The sequence below is a fragment of the Zingiber officinale genome, chromosome 3B (assembly GCF_018446385.1).
Source record: "Zingiber officinale cultivar Zhangliang chromosome 3B, Zo_v1.1, whole genome shotgun sequence".
Lineage (NCBI taxonomy): Eukaryota > Viridiplantae > Streptophyta > Magnoliopsida > Zingiberales > Zingiberaceae > Zingiber > Zingiber officinale.
In genome coordinates, this window is record NC_055991.1 from 47,569,151 (window position 1) to 47,588,218 (window position 19,068).

General features: G+C 33.5%; 1 pseudogene; it reads right to left on the minus strand.

The window, feature by feature from the left end:
• Positions 1-259: 259 nt before the first annotated feature.
• On the minus strand, positions 260-18,653 carry LOC122056470 (annotated as a pseudogene).
• Between the last annotated feature and the right edge of the window lie 415 nt (positions 18,654-19,068).

Genomic DNA, 19,068 nt, shown 5'->3' on the forward strand with positions numbered 1-19,068 from the left:
ATCTAGGACCAAATGTCAGACATTTTATGGTGCAGGTTTACAGAAATTGCCATACTTCTAATTGGTCTCAGCTACTAGCTGTTGTTTTGTATTAATAATATATTCAAGTATGGTTAGAGACTAGTTCTCTCACCACTCTTCTCTTTTTTCAAAATAAAACTCTCCAGCGAATAACAAGCTATCTAGTTGTTCTCTAACGCATTGAACGTGGACCCAATCATACTTATTGATGCATATGGATAAAGCTTTCATCAAACACTTGATCTCACAATTACCAGATATTGTGATAAATCAACCCAAATGGACAACAATGCAAGGACTGAATTACAGATATGAAGAAGCAAAGCAAGCACAAGGAGAACTTAACTAAGATGAGAGATATCCGTATCCTCAGAAATCTTGAACGTCTCTGCTGCACCAAATTTCTTCCTCCCTCCTTCCCATTCATCATCAGAGTTCTCACTGACATCCTCGTCACCATGATGGCTCATGGGTGTTGAAGGATCACTGATGCTTTTGGAGATGCAGTCACGGGTAGCCAACATATTGACCTGCACAAGATGTGAAATTTCAACCACAACTGTGTCATCATCTGCTGGTAGAGGCTGCTTCCACGGTTCCCCATCAATTCTCATGAATGTGTGGTCTGCTGCACCCTTGTGCAACTCAAATCGGATTCTATGTGCCTGTAGAAAGAAACTATATTCAGCTTATCTTTCATCTGCTTGGTCAGGAATTACTAACCAGGAATCAGTTTATGTTTTAAAATAGACTCAGTATGATGTTAATAGATTCAAGGCTTGTGCTTTGTTAAGAAACTAGTCTCTCGGAACACTAAATTTTAAAGATCAGCCAGCATATTGTCATGGCTTCATAAGATGTATGTTCACCTGTGCAAGGCGGGTTCCATGTCCATTTGGAGCTAGTAAAACAAGCCCATGCCAGGCATCACGAAAACCCACCACCTCAAGAAGGCCATCGTCAACATATGGCCGAGTTAGATCCCTTTAGAAAAGAACCAAACAGGTGGAATGAATTTTTACAGGGGACATTATTTCATGCATACTATTACTGTTTGTCATATAGAGCAACTCACATCTCTGGTTTTCTTCTAATTAGGAGTTCACCATGGATTAAGTCCCCCAGAAAAACTAGGCAAATTGAGACAAATAATTGACCGAATGCTGTAGATACACAAGCAGTTTATGAGTTGATAGCCTATATATGGTAATTTTATCCCAAAATGTAAGACAAAAGTTGATGAATCTAGTTTTACAAACAAATAATGACAATTCAATCGAGAAAAATTATGAAGAAACTTATTATAATATCTCAAACTCCATTCATGTTGATCAACACTTCTAATGTCTCCAACAAGCTACAAATAAAAATCAATACACAAAAAAACCAAAACATAATTCAGGAAGTGAAACTAATTTGTTGCCTAGTATGTCATTCCGAATTATGTAAGATGACAATCATATAAAGCTTATGAAAAAATTTGGACTTTTGTCATTTTATGCTATTGCCTAAGAGATTGAAACAATACGATAAATAATAATAATAAAAACTACAAAAATATGAGAGTTTGGATCAATCAACTAAAAGAATCAGAATATTATCTTTATTGGTTTGCAGTGTATTGGGCTAACACAAGTAAAATGATAACCATATGAAAGTTATTAAAGGACCTGATTTTTAGTCCAAATGAAACTGACACAAACAAAAAATAGAAACAAAAGGACAAACAAAAGTTACACTCAATCAATCATGAAAACTCTTTCATTCCACTGCAATGTTAAGCATAAAAAAAAAGAATTACTAAAACTTAATTGTCATTTATTCCTTCCTAAGTATAGCAACTAATATCCAACAGTCTGGTATGGTAGAATGTGTCTGGCAATTGGGCATTTGATTGATAGTGAAATATTAAATCTGAGAACTAGACTCATGTGAAATGTTGAATTATTTGGGTACCTATGAGGAACATTTAGATCTTCCCAGTGACCAGGACTTTTCATGATCTTCACTTTTGCAAGTTGTGCATATAGTTGGCAAAGCTTTTCTTGAAAAAAATTGTTTCAAGCACCTAAACTGTCCCTGACAAAATAGTCATTCAAGTACCACATAGTATACAACCTTCGATTGAGATATAAATGCTATAAAGAAATGACATGTATGAGCAATCAGTTAAACCCTTCTTATCCATGTATATCCTCAGTCCATCAGAAGTATTGCTGTCTGACAATGGATAGATGACATTAGCATCCATTTCCTTCCAAAGAAAGCAGTGGGGCCACATTTATTCCTCGCTTTAAGAGGGAAGCTTTTGGGGAGAATTTATTTTGATGGAGAATCCTATAGAAAATTTTAGTTTATGAGAATTCTGATAGGCAAAGTTTTCTGTCCAGAAGTCACCATACATTGAAAGAGTAGAGAATATATTTAAACTATTCCAATGCCGTAAAGACAGGTTCATGTTCTCAGAGGAGCAGAATTAACATAACCTTGTTGTGCATAGTTTGTCACATCCACAAGTCCTCTGAAAGGTGAGAACAAGTCAACCACATTTTGATTTCTTTAAGATATTGACTCTTATTTGTTGATTCCTCTATTGTGATTAACAATAATCAGGTGATTTGATATTTAATCAGCATTAGTAATTGTAACTTGACAAGCATGACCATGAGTATTCAAATAAGATGATTTTTAGTTCTTATCATGTGAGGATGTACTATGGCTTGATATGGGTAATTTTGGTGAAACAGTTGATGGTTGTTGGTTGATTATCCTCACACAATGGTTTAGGCAATAGGGTTATCAATAGAGGTGCACTCCTCTTCTCTTAGTTTCAGTGTTTATCATAGTAGTTTTGGTAGTAGGGCCCCGTTCACCTATTTCCAATATTATATCACAAACTTTGGGCAGTCGGTTCCCTTTACTTGGTTACCTAGGAATTGAGATAGAGATGAGAGAGGGGTAGATCAACCAAAGAGGAATCAAGATAGAGATGAGAGAGCAAGAGGTGGTTGACCTCACCCTTAGGGAAATAGCTCTTTGAGAAAACCTATGGTATATCTTTTTCTCAAAGGATACTTGTATCTATTTATAGATTCAACATAAACATCATAATAAAAACAAATAATTCTATATAAAACATAGGCATTAGACTATGTTATATTTTATATTTTTATCTAATATAGTCAATTAACTTTTTATCAGATTAATGGATGTGAATGGTATTAAAATAATTTGTAAAACTTTAGTTGCTTGACTAATTTTCTGAACTTGTTCTTGCAAAATATACTATACATAACCTCTTTAAAGGAGTTTTCATTTAATAAACCAAGTAATTATTTTCTTCTCAATTTAGTAAATAGAATCATAATAGATGGCACATTGCTTATAATTCTTTCCCTTGTTTACATGACGAGTCCATAAAATTAACTTGCTAATGAACTCTACACTGCTGAGCTGCAACCTAGAATATCAAACTTTTCTGTTATTAAACTGAACTTAAAATTACATCTGGAGGAATCAAATATTCTTGAAATTACCTTGAAGAAGGATGAACTAGAGAAGCAAAGAACCACCCTTGTGTGCACCCAAGTTTAGCATACATAGTCTGTACAAAGACATTGAGCAGTTTAAGAACATAATATGATACAGAAAATCTTTTCTTTGGATAAATGTATTTGTCAAAACCAAGAAAATCTCTTTATTAGGAATAGTTTTCTTATTTTTATTCCCTAAATCTCATGCAAATTCTTCAGGTACTTGTTTTTTGGCCCAAGTGACTATCTGAATATGAAAGTAGATCTCAACAAGTTGGTGTTGAGTATAGAAGTTTTAAGAAAGTACATAATCTCGGGCTAAAAAATCTATACCATGATTGTACACATTATAGTGCTAGCAAAAATAAGTATAGGTAACATCAATGTCACAATTTTTATGATCAATAATGGGTGTCTACAAAGAGTTGAAGATAGTATTATGAGGTTATAACAGAAAATGGGAAAAGCAGTAGCTGATTAACTATCTGGTTCTTGAATTTTTCAGGGTGTAGCTTTCGCTCAGAATGAAATGCATATGATACTTGGGCATCCATTCCTGAGTACATGCTTGATACATCACATATATGGTCCATGTTACATTCATCTTTAATTAAGATGAAAAAACAACTATTTTTTCTCTTTGAAAGTAAATGGAGAAGATGGATATTTCAACAAAGCACAAATATATATAATATCATGAACATAATATTACAGTACATCAACAGTTCCGGAACCTGCAGTCATGCTTCTAGGATTGCCTAAAATGTAATCTACTCCTAGTAAAGGAAGATAAAGAAAAGAATGTACAATAAAAGAATAAATTATGAACATTAAAGAGGCTAATAATAAAAGTAAGTCTGTAGTAGACTCCCTAGTAATTTTTGTTTAAACTAGTAGAACATTGTTCAAACCTGAATTCTGAAGCTTAGATAGAAATAAAAACCGAATAACCAAATACAGAGACAATAAGCCATAAAGGTCATAAAAGAAGAAAGTGAATAATGGACACATCGTAATCAAAACAAAAAAAGAAGGTATAACATGGCATTCATGTCAAGCTCTCATATTGAGCCACAATCTAGATAAATTTTACCTTCATAGTACGGACATACTAACCAATTTGATGACTGCTTAGTCTTTATTAATTCAATTAATAATTAGTTGCATTTTTAAAAAATATAAATTTTCTTACCCATGCTGAAGTAATTCCAGAAACCACCACGAAAAGTGTGATAGCCTTCCTGAAGAATAAGGTATTGAGAGAATCATCATAAAACAGTTAAACATTTGAAGAATCAATAGTATTATAAACATAAATAATACTAACTTATCTGCTAAGACTATTTGAAAAAGTTCCATATTGCTTTGTGATGTTACTTTGGCAATGTAATAATTCTAATCCACATACAATCACTAGGATAAGAGACAATCCATTAATTTTTCTTACCACATTAAGTGAATCTGAGCTTGATACACGCTGAAATGCATGGAGGGAATGTGGTAATTCGAGCAGAGCAATTTGATCACATGTACCTTCCTTGGGAGCTTTCATCCTCATAACAATATGCCAGCTTAAATAAACCATAGAAGCAGTAATTCAAAAATGCTTGCTCTTAAAAGTCAAATATGTAAACATCTATAGACAAAATCAAACAAATAACATCATTGAATTATGTGGAAAATAGCTTTCTAAACCATGAGTTTGCTGTCCAAAATATACAATATGTTACACATACATATAAGAACATGAATTGCACCTTATATTTATTGTCAATGACTGCTCCTGATCACCACCACTTTCAATAAATTAACTAATATTCAGACTTAGCACTAAAAGCACCCTATGCCAATTTTAGAACTTACTAGTGTTTCTATGACACAATCATCATTATAATAAGAATCCATGGATGCATCACCCAAGAAGACTTTTTCAAATTCCATTAGCAAAGAGAAGGAACATGCTTTATTTTCTTATTCATTAGCTCATGCTCTTTTTACACTAAAGGGTGGATATAAAATAGAAAGGGATCAAGGATGGAAATAAATTAGCAATGGAAAGGTAAAGGATTAAGGAATGAAAAATAAGAAAAAAATGGATTCACTGATGGATTTGGAATCCATCCTTTAGAGGGTAAGTGTCTCAACTCTCGTGCAATTTATCCTTTTCTTCATCTGTCCTTAGGAGTTAATAGGGCATAAAAGTCGAGGCTAAGCAGACAGCCATGTAAACAATATTTAAACATAAATTGAGAAAGAGAACTACATGTTTAAGTTAGACAAGATTTGAGACTAAATGCATACAACATTAAAGGAAAAATAATTTGTCTAGTTATACCCTATAATATGATAAATAGGCGCATTAAATGAGAAAGAGAAAGAACAAAGAAAACTTGGTTAACAATGATAAAATAGAATAAAATTTATTTAATTATAGATAATGATATAGTAGAAGATAAAGCTCAATACCTTTAGAAGATTCATATATCTGACTCTCATAGTGGAATAAGACTTGATTGTTATTGTTGTTATTATACAGATGTAGTATTTGTGTTATAGTATTTTTTTAGGGACCAGTTGTAACTTACAAAAATAAATAGAATAATTTGCAAAAATGTCAATTAAAACCGTAATCTCTTCTTCTTATCCTTTTTTTTCATTTCTTTCCATCTTCTTCACCAACAAAGCCATTGTCCCATTTGAAAAGTCCTCTTTTTCTCTCGTGTGCAATCCCGACACTCCACATTGCCATTGTTGCCACTAGGGGTGCAAATGAATCGAATCGAGCCGAATTATATGAAAATATTGATATTTGAATTCAAGCTCGAAAAATATATGAGATATTCGAATGTGATTTGAAGCTATAAAATACAACTAATTTGGATCGAGCTCTATTCAAAATAAAATTCGAGCTTGAGTTTGGTTTGAATTGTTCGAACCTTGATTCAAGCAGAATCGAATTATAGTTCGAAATGACAAATTTGAGTTTGGTTCGAACCTTAATTTGAGCATATTTAAATTAAAATTGCATAAAAATAATCAGAGTTCGATTCAAGTTCGGCTAGCGGGTGGCTCGTGCACAATCGAACAAAATATTATGGGTTCGAATTTAGCTCGAAAAAATTATTGAACATGTTCAAGTTCAGCTTGAATTTGACAATTTCGAATACGAATCAAATATTTTTCGAGCCGGCTCGAAAAGATATATGTTCAATTTGTTTGCACCCTAGTTGCCACCTACATCAAGTCCTCTTCCTCTTGCACGATTTCACCCAATATCAACTCCTACACTCGCCAATCAAATGCGTAACTGTTGATTGCAATATGGTTGCTTATCACCAATTGTATCATGGACTGCATCATTCTCAAGATTCATGTCCTCTCCCCCTCTCTTAGTCTCAACTTCGAATGTATATGATGTTGTTATTGTTTCCTAAATCGGCAATCACTGCTACTAGAAGTAGCAATCATCGTTTTTGACTAAAGTCACAACAATAGTCACAACCCTAAATCAACTCCTTTCACTTTTAGGGTGAACAACAATAATCCCTTTGTGTAGTTGTAGAGCATTAACAACCCGTGTGACAAAAATCAAACTTGATTGCATGTTGGCCTTCATGGATAATGTGACATATAAGTTTCAAGAATTGGGAGCATTGTTTGGTTTACCTCTCTAGAGGCATAGTCATAAGATAAGGTAAGCTCCTTCATTGTATCTTGATTTGCTACTCTAAAGTCATAGTGGGAAAGGTGTAGTCAAAAGATTAACCTTTTCTTCATTTGATATTGTAAAGTCACAGTCAATGATATTTTGATTTATATCTCGTAGATTTTAGTGGTGATTCTGTATAAAGATGCATTGTGTTGTCATGCTAGCGTCACTTAAAAAGATTCTTCAATTGAGGTGGGTCATTATACTTACCTATCTTGTATGACATAAAATTAATGAAAGTAGATGATAATTATAAATGCTGAATAAAGATAAGTATTTCTATAATTGTCTCCACTCGTTTTTTTGCAAAATAAAAAAGGTAGAGACAATTATAGAAATAATTCTCTTTATTCAACATTTATAATTAACTCCGCCCATGACGACCTAATCATGGTCGATCCCAAGCCCGGATAAAGGAGGATTGCGTCAGGTTGCCAGCCAGCGCTAAAACTATGGCAAATATTCAATGAATAGATCCATTAAACTATTATGCTAATGCTAGGTTGTGCCCCGGAAGGAAAGCGTTGCAGGGTCTGACTGTAATGTCTCGGCAAGGACCGCTACATCTCTAGAACTCGAGTGTAGTACTAAATATGCAAAAGTTCACGTTGCAGGGTCTGACTGTAACGTATCGACAAGGATCACTACATCTCCATGAGAACTTGGGTATAGTGTTAAATAGGCAAGAGTTCTCATACCATAGGTTGGATAAAAACAAATATGATAGGAAAACTAATAATCTAAGATTTAGAATATGGAACATAGGAACCCTCACAGGTAAATCAATGGATGTAGTAAATACGATGAATAGGAGAAGAATTAGTATTTTGTGTGTACAAAAGACAAAATGAATAGGCGAAAAGGCAAAAATGATAGAGAACTCGGGTTTTAAGTTATGGTACACAAGAAAGAGTAAAGCAAGAAATGGAGTGGGTATTATTGTAAATAGTTCGTTAAAGGATGAGATTATAAGAGTAGTTAGAAAAGAGGATAGAATTATAACCCTTAAGATAATAGTGGCAAAAGAAACTATGAACATAATTAGCGTATATGCACCACAAGTAGGATTAGATGAAGCTACCAAATCAAGATTTTTGGACGACCTGGATGAAATATTACAAAACATTCCACCAAATGAAATGATTTTAATATAAGATGATCTAAATGTCGGTGTGAAAAATGAGAAATATGAGAGGGTACATGGGGTTATGGGTTTGGAACAAGAAATGAGGAAGGGAAAACTATATTAGATTTTGTGATAGCATATGACTTTATATTAGCTAATATGTTTTTTAAGAAAAGAGAAGAACACTTAGTTATGTTCAAAAATGGGAATAATACATCTCAAATTGATTTCCTTATGGTTAGGAAAAAGGATAAAAAGATTTGTAAAGATTGCAAGATCATCCTTGGAGAAAGGTTAACTACCTAATATAGGTTAGTAGTGTTGGATATACGTCTCAAGAATAATATAAATAGAAAGAAAATATATACGACTCTTAGAATTAAGTGGTGGAAGTTAAAGGATGGGAAACAAAATATATTCAAGGAGAAGATAGAAGTATAAGCATTAGGTGAAATATACAGTGATTCTAGTATAACTTGGGATAAAATGGTATCAAAGTTGAAAATAGTAGCTAAGAGTGTACTCAGTGAGTCAAAAGGGCATTCACCATTAAGTAAGGAATCATGGTGGTAGAATGAGAAAGTACAAGAGAAAGTGAAAGAAAAACAAATAGTTTATAAGAAATTATATATTTGTAAGAACGAGGAAAAGCTAAAAAAATATACAATAGCTAAGAAAGAAGCTAAGAGAGTAGTGTATGAAGCAAAGAATGAAACTTTTGAATGATTATATCAAAAATTGGATACAAAAGAACGGGAAAGATATTTATATAATAGCTAAAGTAAGAGAAAGTAAGACAAGAGATCTTATCCAAATAAAATGTATTAAAGATTAATGTAATAGGGTGGGAAACGAGGGGCAAATAAAAGAGCGATGGAATGCGTATTTTTATCAACTTTTTAATGAAAGCTTAGGTGATCAACTTAACTTAGGTAATTTAAGTAGGTCAAATGAACATGGAAAAGTTCAAACTTCATAAGTAGAACAAGTTTTAAATGGGATGCACAATGGAAAAGCCGTTGGACCAAATAATATTCCGATAGAGGTACGAAAGTGCTTGGGAAAATAAGGGCTTGAATGACTTACAAAATTATTTAACATGAGATAAGTACTCTAGTTCCCTATATAAAAACAAGGGAGATATACAAAATTATGCAAACTATGGGGGTATTAAACTAATGAGTCATACCATGAAATTTTGGAAAAAAGTAATAGAAGAAAGATTAAGGTAGGAGTGTCAAAAATGAACCCGACCCGATGACCCAATTTGAATCGACCCGAAAAAAATCAGGTTCGGGTTAGGCATTTTCGGGTTCGGGACAGGTTCAGGTTGGAGGATTTTCGGATTGAAAATTTTTGGGTTGGGTCAGGTCGGGTTCGGGTTAACCCGGATTGACCCAAATATAGGGTTTAGTGGGATTTTTTTTGGGGTTAAATCAAATTTTATTTTGAAAATTAAGATGTTGTTAGTATGATAATGATAAAATATTGAGATAAAAGTGAAGAATTATAGGAAAAATAGCCCCAAAAAGTCATTTTGAATCAGATTTTTGAGTTACCCGGGTCAGGTTCGAGTTGCTCGAGTTGATCGGGTTCTGGTTTAGGGGTTTCGGGTTGAATTCGGGTTCGGGTTGGGTTAAAAAAAAATTAACCTGACCCAACCCGACTAAGACACAGTACCGTGGTGCATGTTGTTTGCAGATGATATTATTTTGGTAAATGAAACACATGAAGGAATAAATGCTAAACTAGAAACTTAACGGGAAATACTAGAAAGGAAAGGTTTTAGGTTTAGTAGACTAAAGATAGAATATATAGAATTTTAGTTTAGCAATATTAAATATAATGAGACAATTGTTAAAATAGGAGACGACGAGTTACCTGGAACCGAGAGGTTTAGATATTTAATATCATTTTTGCAAAATGATAGAGGGATTGAGAGAGATGTCTTACATAGAATACAAACAAGATGGTTGAAATGGAGAGCGTCGGGTGTTTTATGTGACCATAAAGTACCTCTAAAACTTAAAGGAAAATTCTATAAAATCACAGTTAGACCTACTATGTTATATTGACCTGAATCTTAAACTATAACTCGAGCACATGAGTAGAAGATGAGAGTTACGGAGATGAGAATATTAAGGTGGATGTGTGGGCATACGAGAATGGACAGAATTAGAAATAAGAACATTAGAGAAAAAGTCGGAATTGCATCTATTGAGAAAAAACTTCGAGACACACGTTTAAAATGGTACGGGCATGTACTTAGATGACCAATAAATACTCCAGTTAGGCGATGTAAAACTATGACAAACACGCATATCAAACGAGGAAGAGGAAGACCAAAAGACTTGATTATCCATGATAAACCAAGATAAACTTTATTTAAATATAGATGATAGTATAATTGGAGATAGAGCTCAATGACGTAAAAGGATCCATATAGCCGACCCCATCTAGTAGGATAAGGCTTGGTTGTTGTTGTTATTGTTGTTGTTGTATTCAACATTTATAATGATATCATCTACTTTCATTAATTTAATCTTATTCAAGATAGGTAAGTGATTTAGTCTTTATTAGATAGATTGTGAGTCTTTCACCTTATATATACTTATGATACACTTTATATTCTTCACATTGGTTGGATTAGAGGATGTTCACCATATATATATAAGGCTCTATTTTCCTCTCTCTTGTCTTAAAGAATCCTCAGACCTTATCCGAGTACAGAGTCTATAGAAAGGTAACTATATAAGGAAGAGGATGGAACTTTCTCGTTGTTCTAAGCTTGTAAAACTTGTGCTGACTAAGTTAGGCAGCAAGAGCTACTGAAAGCTCGAAACTTGTGCTGACTAAGTTAGGCAGCAAAAGCTACTGAAAGCTCGTTGTAAGACCTGGTAAAGCTTAAACAACAATACCTATGATTCTTGTTGCTTCCTAATAGATGAGACTCACTTGTGAGAAGCAATTCAGAGGAAAATACCCTTCCAAATTGTCTAAATCCATCCTAAATCCTCAAAAACACCAAAACAATGACGATTTTTGTACCATCAGCAAATAGTAATTTCCTAAAAATATTGGTGTTAAAACTTCTAACACTCAACTTCAACTTCAAACACGAAGCATATACCCTTCCAAATTGTCTAAATTCATCCTAAATCCTTAAAAACACCAAAACAAAGACGATTTTTGTATCATCAGCAAATAATAATTTCCTAAAAATATTGATGTTAAAACTTCTAACACCCAACTTCAACTTCAAACATATATATATATATATATATTTCACATCATTCACCCTATATATATTTATATGTTTATGATACACTTAGTACTAGGTGGATTGTGAGTCCTTCACCCCTATGTACGATGCAATTTTTATTGGCCAAATTGTGGATCGTCTATCGAATATGATATATAATATGCATGTTGACTCCTTGAAAAATTAAATTAGGAATACTTGTAAGAATAAAAATGAGAAACACAAGAAATGATGAAATTGTCTGAGATAATTTTTTAAAAAGTATGACAAGAGATTAATAAGGTTAAAGTAACTAAAAATGATGATCTTAACCATTTATTGCTCATGTTCTAGAGTTTTAAACTCTAGGTTATTTACTATGGCTTATGCATAATATTGGTGGAGTTTCTTTAAAGGTATGCATTTAGTTAGTTTGGTTATTTTTTCTAATATTTTTGCTGTGGCATTACTGCAGTTCACATATAACAAGCGAAGTTAGTTTCACAGCAAGCTTAGCTTATGCAAGGTGTGATAATCTTATAGGGGAACCAATATATGAACACCATGGTGTACCAACATACTGACCAAATCTTCTTAAACTAGAATGTGTCATAAGTACTTACAAGGGAGTATAATAATGTTATAGGAAATTCCTAAACCACTTTTTTTTTGCAAGAAACGAATATCGTGGAGCTCTTATTTGAGAGTAATCCTATATAAGATGATCAAGATCTAAGCCCCTCTCCTCTAATAATTAAGCGAGGAATCATTCGACAATAAAATAAAGCCAAAGATTAGATATGCATAGAAAAATGATATTACAATCTAAAATTAGTAACCTGGGTACTAAAGACTAAATCTAATTGTTGTCATTCTATTCCCATTTCCTCTTAATAGATAACCACTCACCATGAGATATGAAAATTGTTTAATTTTGCAACAATCACACTATCACAAAACTAAGGACACTTTTTCCAATTATGTTTGTGACTACCTAATCTAGGTACATCCGTATTACTTTTTCAAATTGTGTTTGGGCACTTCGAAGTCATGAAAAAAAATCCTAAAACATCTGTGCACATTAGGATCAAATGCTTAAAGGAATTCAAGAGCTTGGACCAAAAGTTGAAATCTTTAATATCTTAAACTCTTGGTAATTTATCTCTCTTTCCTAGTCTTTCATTTTCATCTTCAGGAATGGATAATGATTCTTTGTTGAGAAAATTCTGATTAGGATCAAGCTTGGGGAGAGCTTGCAAAATTCCACTGTTTGGGTGAAGGTGTATACTTAGAGGTTGCAAACCTTGATTGGTTGAGCCTTACTTCATTGCCTCATTTCAAGGGATGATGATAGATAAATTGTAGGCCGTGAAGGAGAAGTGGAGCTTTGGATCACGTTAAATATTCTTAGCAGTGTGTTATTTTATTTTATATTTATTCTCATTGGGATTTGAGCACTTGAATCATCACACATATGCACTCACTACTAATATATTTGTTTGAGCTTATGTTTTATGTAAGGAATGTCAACAACTTGTGTAGCATCCGAAAACCCAATGATGAAGAGGGTCCACTTGATTTAATTAAGAATTTATCAATGTACATAGATTTAATTAATTAAGTTAACCTATAATTATGGAATTTGGATTAATCAATTAAGAAAATAATAGGATATATTATATATAATATAAAATATATAATTAAACAAGAATAAGAAAAAAAATATAAGATTAATATATTATGTAACGTGTAACATATATAGAAAGAAAATATAAATAATATATTATATATAATATAAAATATATAATTAAATAAGAATAAGAAAAAAAATATAAGATTAATATATATATATATATATGAAATTTGACTCAATATCAAATTGACGAATGCATATACAAATCTCTATAACTATTGATATAGATTCTTATTTTGTATAAAATTAATAAAACTTAGTGGATAAAATTTAGACAAAGTCTATGCTCCATCTCTTTAAAACCCTACCTCCAAAAGTCCTAGCCCCTTGATGTGCCGCCGGCCCTAAGGAGCTCCTCTCCTCCTCATTGTTCTCCACCGGTTCTACAGCTCCAAGGGAAGACAAGAAGAGGAGTTAGTAGTTGGAGATTGAAGGCATGTTCCCTACTTTATTAATGCTTTAATTGGTTTCTCTAACTTGTGAATTTCAGGTGATATAGGATGTGGTTGCTGCTTCCCTTCTATCTAGCATAATTATACTTCGTCTTTTAGTTTCATATTATTTGTTAGTTGGTTAAGGTACGAGGAATAGGTTCTGTCAGTTTCAACCGTTTTTGAGATAAGATGATGTGATAACAAGAGTAGTTTTTGGAAGATATATAATTCTATAGGAATTTTCATCCCATAGTTTGGGAATTTGATGAAAACTTTAGAAGGGGAATTGTAAGTCTCACCAAAAAGGGTTGATTTATGAACCACATAAATGGGAAATATTACTTGTAGTCCTTCTGCTTGTATTTATCCCTGATTGAAATATTACTTATCCTTAAAATATATGCAGTTCACAAATAGCTTGCTAGTATGTACATTTAGGCCCCTAATATTTGCCCTTCAGAACGTTTTCCTTCACTAAAAATACAAGTCACATGTTATGATGAATTCTTCCATTTACAATCTGCTTTAATATCGAAATGCATTCATTCGTTTTTGGAAAACAAAGTTCATTAAATATATATATCTTGTGAATCAAACTTAATTAGAAGATGAGTTGTTTGATGAGAAAAATGAATCTAATCAACAGTAGTGTAGCACCTCATCTACGACATGCCTCGATTATTTATCTGTTACTATTAATTTTTTTTCTGCTTTATATAACAGCCACATGTTGTGATGTTTATCTAACGAATTCAAGTGCATGAATCATAGCATTAGACCAAAGCATAGGTTGCGAAAATGATTGATCTCCTATAATCATACTGTCCAGGCTATCCTTGTTCTGCCTAACCCGCTAGCCAAGTAATGTGCATACTATGTGTAGTGTAGAACTTCCAAGTTTTAGATTTTTACGGGGCGGTTTCCACACTCGTTTTAAGGGGTTTAAAATCTCGTTTTCTTTCTTTACAATTATGATTATGCTATGTTGATGCACAGGTCAATGCCTTAGCTTATGTTATGAAATGACATGCCTAAGTTTAGATTTACAATTATGGCATGCTTATGTAGTAATCATGTTTATGTTTATGTTCATTCTTATGTCGTGATCGCATGTCTAGGTACATAATCATGGTTATCTTCGTGTTTATGTTTATGTTTATGTTTATGCTTATGCCCATGCTCATGTAATAAACGTGGTAGAGTGCGACCAATGACCTTAGCCCAGGAGCTCACCAAATCTTATGTGGTAGAGTGTGACCGGTGACCTTAACCCGAGAGCTCACCAAATCTATGTGGTAGAGTGCGACTGGTGACCTTAGCCCGTGAATTCACCAAATCTTATGTGGTAGAGTGTGATCGGTGTCCTTAGCCCGAGAGCTCACCAAATCTACGTGGTCAAGTATGACCAGTATCCTTAACTCGGGAGCTCACCAAATCTACGTAGTCGAGTGTGACCAGTGTCCATAGCCCCAGGAGCTCACCCAACCCTAGATGTGTTGAGTGTGACCGGTGATCTTAGCCTAAAAGCTCACCAACCCTACGTGGATATGTTTATGACTGTATATGTACATGTTCATGATTAAGTCTATTCTTACGTGTATGTTTATGACATGCTAGTATGCTTATGATTATGCTTATGTATATGCGCATGATTAAGTCTATTCTTATGTATATGTTTATGTCATGCAAATATGCTTGTGCCTGCTTACGTACATGCTCATGATTATGTTTATTTTATACTTTTATGCTTATGTCGATGTCTATGCTTATGTTCATGATATGCCAGTAGTCAGGTTCTAAGTTACCTAGCATGTATTTCCCTCAATACACTAGGTTATAGATGCTAACTATTGCATAACAGGGTTTGGAATATGCTGAGTCTCTCGACTCACAGATTTTAACTATTTCAGGTAGTGAGACGCATGGGGCAAAAGACAATGACCAGTGAGCCAGCTCTGGACAATGGCAGTGCAACCCGAAGATCTTCTAGTTTAGTTTTCGCATTAGCTACATGTTCCTTTCGCAGAATAAGTTCTGGGACTTTATGACTAGTACCAAAAGTCGCTAGTAGTTATTTGCTTATGAACTAAGTACTTTATTCAATTTGAGAATATGAAATGGTTGTAAGTGCAAATATGAGTCGTGGCGCCCGCATGTTTTAAAAAAAAAAAAATAGGGGACATCACAACTTGGGTCTACCAATTCACCCTATCTGTCTATGAGTGATCTTGTCATCTTGCATAAAATAACCCACTCAAAGCACTAAAATCATCATCATGAGCGTCAACATCATCACCAACTCATGCGTGTCCCAACTATTTTTGCATGATTATATGAATTTTATACCGCTTTATGCAAGACTATACTACAAGAATATTTGAATTAATATACTATATTTACTTCATTAACTAATGTTTTCTTTACCTCCCTCTCTCTCTTGCACCTTCAATTATAATAGATTCAACTCTTCTAACTATATAATTTATTGGTTGCCTTTAAACATATCTGTATGACCATATCAACCTAGCTTAGAACTCGAAAATACTCTACTTAAATAGTTATGAAGGATTAGGTAAGATTTATAATGGATTAGTTAGAAAGATCAATTGTACCTAAATAACGACAAGAGATTTACTTTTTAGAGATATGAATGGAAAAGTATATGAATGGACATCAACAACCTTGTAGGTTTCATTAGTAACTAAATAATCGTTAGCAATCTAATTATGTATGAAGGAAATTACTTAATGACAATAGTATAACAAACTACAATTATCAACAGTGTAAGGAACACATTTTTCCAAATACCCTATTCATGGTGTATTAGTAATATATCCTTGCAGTGATCTCAATGAAGATAAAATGTCTCTCTTTTTGAGGTAAAGTATATTAAATGACTTGTAGGCTTGATCCTAAGGAACTAAGTAAAGTAAGAATGTCAACAGCCCTAAAACTTATGGTAGCAGGTATACCTGTCAATTTTCATCTCCTTTGCTTCCTTGACTTGGTTAAGGAAAAATTTCACATAATGATCATCTGTACCAGGGTTCTTCTTTCCCTGCTATGTGGTAAAGTGATTGCAATCACAATATTTTTTTTAAGAAAAAATGTAATCTTCCCTGAAATATTCAAAAGTAAGAACTTTCATGGAATTGGGCATGGTATTGAATATTTTTTCTCCCAAAAATAAATAAGGATGCAAAACAATGTGATAGATTTTAGATGCAAGGTCAAGGAACTCCAGTTGATGGGCAATAAATGGGAAAATAGATAATTAACCTACCCAACCAAATGAAAAGGGAAGATTGTTTCCAGTTCCCAAAGGCACAGTAGCAATTGGAGGTGGCTGAACAAGTTTAAGATCACAAACTACACCAAGAAGCCAACCAGCTGTACCATCACCACCTGCAACCTAATATACAAGTTGCTACTCAACAAAATGAGTAAGAAAATATGAAGGAATGCAACAAAAAGAAGAATATGCTAGAGCAACAAATATTGTTTGAGATAATTTGATCTAAGATTTACTCAATGTTTCACTCACTATTAATCTCAATTTCTTCTCGATATGCTCAGCAAGCCTATCCCCTTCAGACTTAAGCTTTTCAAAGTTGGCATAGAGTCTATACAGAACTTTATCAGGAGCCTCCTCACCCAGATCAAAAACCTGAAATAGAATGTTGCATAGTTGGTATGAAAATCTTCTACATATTGTTTTTATTCAAACTGAAGCTTTCTTTCTTCCAACAACTAGCTTAAGAACTAAAGTACCTGAACTTTATTGAGAAGCTCGCGGTATGTTTTAATCAAATCACCTCCTAGCTGACCACCACTTCTAGAATTGACAAAAACAATTACAGGGCATGTTGGTTCTTCTTTAATATCCTCCCTTTCTGTTTCTGGTACTATTATGTAACTAGGGATATAGAAATCTCTCAATGGAAGGCACAACTGAGGACTACTTTCTTCCATACCTGAGAATAAACAACAATCCATTTAATTAATAACAAGATATTTAATCTTCTTCTGATCAATCAACAAATGGTTGACACTTTGTTCAGTGATAAATAGAAGGGAAAACAATAGAGCAAGAATCAATTAGTCTTTGAAGAATGGAATTTATTGAAGAGATAAATGGAGATCTAGAAGCAAGGGTGACAGAATCACCATGATAATTAGATCAAGGGTGAATTTATTGCTTTTCATTTGGTATGACACAGATTAGATAAAGTGATGACTGGATATAAAAACAAAACAAAAATAAAAAGATAATTATTCGTCTGGTAATATTTCAAACACAGAACATTTCATAAATGAACTCAGTCAATCATTCTATTTGACGATGATTTAAGCAACATGAGATGTGAAATAACTTTTGAAAACTAACACCAAATACACAACACTAATGCAATCATTCATACCATACACCAGCGTAGCGTAAAGGTGATAACTTGTGATTTAATCAAGCTGATTTGAGTTAAATAAAGTGCAATGATTTTTTTCCAGATTCTGTCTCCTTATCAACATTTTGCCATACAGAAATTTGAACAACGAGATCCAAGGTACGAGCCACAAGACAGAGAGATAGTTAAGAAAGAACAAATCCACAGGATGTATGTATGCCATCAACAAACATACAGCGTTGACTTCATTTTGACGGCTTCTGTTCTCTAGAAATGCATTCGACCGTATTAATCTATGCCCGCTTGGACCACGAGGACTCTGGATGAAGATCAAGAGCCGCCCAATAACCATATTGAAGCCTTAAATAAGCTCACCGGAAGAAAAAACGATCTAGCGCTGTATCACAGAGATCTGGGAGAAAACCGACTGCTCAAAACGATTCGATGACTGCATCCATTAAAAAACAAATTACTCAGAATTTTAATGACTCGATCCGGCATTTATGGCAGGAGCCAGCCAATCGGATGGTATGTGCGGTGGGTACGTCACACTCTGGGTTGGATAGCGGTGGTCCGATACCGTGAATATCAGCCGTCGGTGTCCAAATCAAAAGGTTAGACCGAGAACGGCCCTAATGTCCTCAATGTGCGGAAAGAAGTCTTCGCTTTCCATTTACCTCTTTCTTTTTTGAATTTTGTGTTCCGTGTCTAATTGAGGATAAATCTTCTAGACTGCTTTTTATAATTTAAAAGGTAATCTCTAAATATTCATTGATGAAATATATGATCTTATTTATAAAATAAATGAAGATCATTTATCTTCATCAATACATATTTAAGGACCATATCTTTTGAACCGTAAACATATTTAAGGACCATATCTTTTGAACCGTAAAAAACGATCCAAA